At 41.8% G+C, this 3,003-nt stretch overlaps 1 protein-coding gene across 1 annotated transcript in view; it reads right to left on the bottom strand.

The window, feature by feature from the left end:
- LOC104867511 (zinc finger protein 573) overlaps positions 1 to 2,568 on the bottom strand; it is a 71,996-nt gene extending 69,428 nt beyond the window's left edge. Inside the window, exon 1 of the mRNA XM_019208622.2 lies at positions 2,316 to 2,568. The gene's annotated coding sequence lies outside the window, so the exon portion shown is untranslated. The remainder of the gene's footprint in view (positions 1 to 2,315) is intronic.
- Positions 2,569 to 3,003: the final 435 nt, after the last annotated feature.

The following is a 3,003-nucleotide window of genomic DNA, read 5'->3' as shown; positions in this document are numbered from 1 at the left end:
TAGGGATGTAGCTCAGTGGAAAGTCCCAGGGTTCAATCCCTAAAATAGCATAAACAAATAAATTTAGTGAAACAATTGCTTTAAGGTAAGTTAACTATTATTTGAGGTGAATAACTTAGAAATCCCTCAATTTACTACTTTAAAACAAACATAACTCTAATTCAATTTTTTAATACAATGAAATTCCCACACTGGTATTCTCATAATTGTAACTAAAATCTCAATTTAAACATAAAATTTTTGTCCTCAGAACACAAAAGAAGATTCTTAAACACCTGAGAAAACGTGCCTTTCCCATTTCCCCCTGGCAGCTTAGGGTTAGGATCCTAGAATTGTTCTAGCTGAGGTCTGATGTAGCCTAAGTGAATGCAATGCCCAGGCTTATATGAATAAGTGAAAGGGCTGAGATACAAACCAAATTTAGGCATCCAGGGCCCATTCTCTTCAATGTCACACCACACTGCCTCTCATAGGCCAGGCAATGATGTTTCTGAAAACTGCATTCTGCCAGACCATAAATAGCACCTGATCATAAATAATTATTTCTTAGGAGTCATCCAAATATGTTTCCTCCTCTTGTTGACACAGGCATCTATGCTCAAACACCCTGCTTCCAAAAGTGCCATAAAGCAGATGACTTAACCTAATAGCTATAGAAATTGTGTAAACTATTGATTCGGACTGAATCAACGTAGGAAAAGGAAAAGAGTGAAACAAAACAGATTGCAATAAAATATAGCCATTATGCTACTTCCTCAATAAACAATTAAATTACTTAGACCCAATCCTTGCAAAAGTTTTCACAAAACAACCTAATTGAGACTGATATATATTTTTAATTCTTATTAATGACAAATAAGAATATTTCTGAATGTATATTTTCTTTATGTCTAAATCTATACAAAAATAACTATTAGCTGCATATTTAACCATACGCATTAATCATTTACTTAATTTTTATAATGTTGAACACAGATTTTTCAAGTAATCATAAACATTAAAATTGTTGTTCTTGATTCTAGATCCCTAGGTCTAAGTCTCTTGAAAAAAGCCCGCAGGTCATGGTGGTGTACACATGTAATCTCAGCATCTGGAAAGGAGGATTGCAAGATGGAGCCCAACCTGGGCAACACGGATATTTAGCAAGACCCTTTCTCAAAATAAAAAATTTAAAAAGAATTGGGGGAATAACTCAGCGCAAATGTCCTGCGTTCAAACTTCAACAACGGAAAAAAAAAGTGTAATTAAAATAGGATAGATAAGACCCAAGGTAGTCCATGCAAATAATTTTCTATTTTATACTTATTTACTGCTGAAGCTGGGCATGGAGTTGCACTCCAGGAGACTGAATTACGTGGTTTATAAAGTTCGAGCCCAGCCTGTTCAATATGGCGAGAATCTGTGTCCCTTTTTTTTTTAAAAAAGGGAGAGATGTAGCTTAGTGCAAAGGCCATGGGTTCAAGTCCCAGTACTACAAAAAAACCACAACCCAGGGCCAGGGATGAAGCTCAGTAGTGCTGCCGCCTGCCTCACAAAGCGCAAGGCCCCTAAACAAAAACAAAAACAACAAAAAAACACAACCCAAAGCAAAATAAACAAACCAACAACAAGAAGTACAAAACCCAACTAGCCTAAATATTGATTTTTTTAAAAATGTTCAACAATTCTTTATGTCAAGGTTCTTCTTTTAGGAAACGGCAGAACTAGAGAGGGAGAAGAGTCAAGAGTCTGTTCTTGGACGGTATGACTTAGTTACAACTTCCTACAGGTCCACAGTCCCCTTGCTCACAAGCACACAAAGGCAGGAGGGAGACTGGAATCTATGCAAATTCACGCTAATTCCTAGGGTCAGAGCTTTAGGAAGGCTGAGGTTCTGAGATACTTAGCTAGTTGGCCCTCAAATTTCCCAAAAGAGACGTCTCAGACATTCTCAATCCAACAGCAAGGCAATGCCTGATTGCTGGAAAATTCATTTAGGTTTCTGCATCTGATTTCGTTCTTGCAGACATTTCTTTGTCAGATCCAAGTAGCTGTTAGAAAAGAGAGCAAAGGAAGCAAGCACCAAGGAACATACAACGGATCACTGACAAACACAGTCACAGCAATCGACGCACACGTAACGGACACGTACCTCACCGCCCCGTGACGCGAGCACAGCCACTCACCTGCCACTAGCAAAAGCATGTAGGCTAACAGCCACATTCCAGCCCTCTCGTACGCAACTTTCTGCCTGCCGGCCTGCCTGCCTGCCTGCCTGTCTGTCTCTATGTCTTATATTTCCTATCTGATATACACAGAAACACAATTATGCTCACCTGCTGTGCACGAATACACTGGCCTGGGATTCCGGTTTACAACCAGCAGTCCCTACTGCGGGCTTCCATTCTTTGAAGGGCTTTTTCCAGTCCTCGGCGATTCAGGTCTGGCTCCAATTTTATCCGGTTTCCTAGAGCTCTGTCAGCCAGCACCTTTAGTTTGCAGTATTGTGAAAGTTCAACTAACCCCGAAAAGCGCAAAAAAACAAGCAAAGAAAGAAGGAAAGCTACGGAACGAGCGCGCGCGTAGACCTCTGGGAAATGTAGTTCAAGTTCCAAGGCCGCGATGGTTTGTGGGAAAAACAGGCCGAGGTCCAAAATCCTCCTGGGAAAGCAACCGGAAGGAAGGACCGAGCAAACCGGCCCGATCCTTCTGATTTTTAGTTCTCAATTCACTAGCAGTTCGCATGGGCAAGGAAGTGCGTAGGTTTGCAGGCAAGTGCCACCGAGCCTAGCTGCAGCTCTGGTGCCAATGTCTCAGACGGTGTACCCAAGCCTGTAGACGCCAACATTTGGGAGGGTGAAGCAGGAGGGTCTTGAGGTCGAGGCCAGCCTGGAACACGTAGAACTCCTGTCTCAAACAAAAAGAGGATGGGTCCTAGGTCCAGTAGAAGATAGTGAACCCACACTAGGTCATAGTTTCTGAGGACAGTCATTCTACCCTTGTGCCCTCTGGTAGTTCCAGCCT

Source organism: Fukomys damarensis, unplaced genomic scaffold, assembly GCF_012274545.1.
Source record: "Fukomys damarensis isolate Sample0158 unplaced genomic scaffold, DMR_v1.0_HiC HiC_scaffold_19, whole genome shotgun sequence".
NCBI lineage: Eukaryota > Metazoa > Chordata > Mammalia > Rodentia > Bathyergidae > Fukomys > Fukomys damarensis.
Note: the sequence above shows the minus strand (reverse complement) of the source record. Positions and strands in the feature narration are given on the sequence as shown.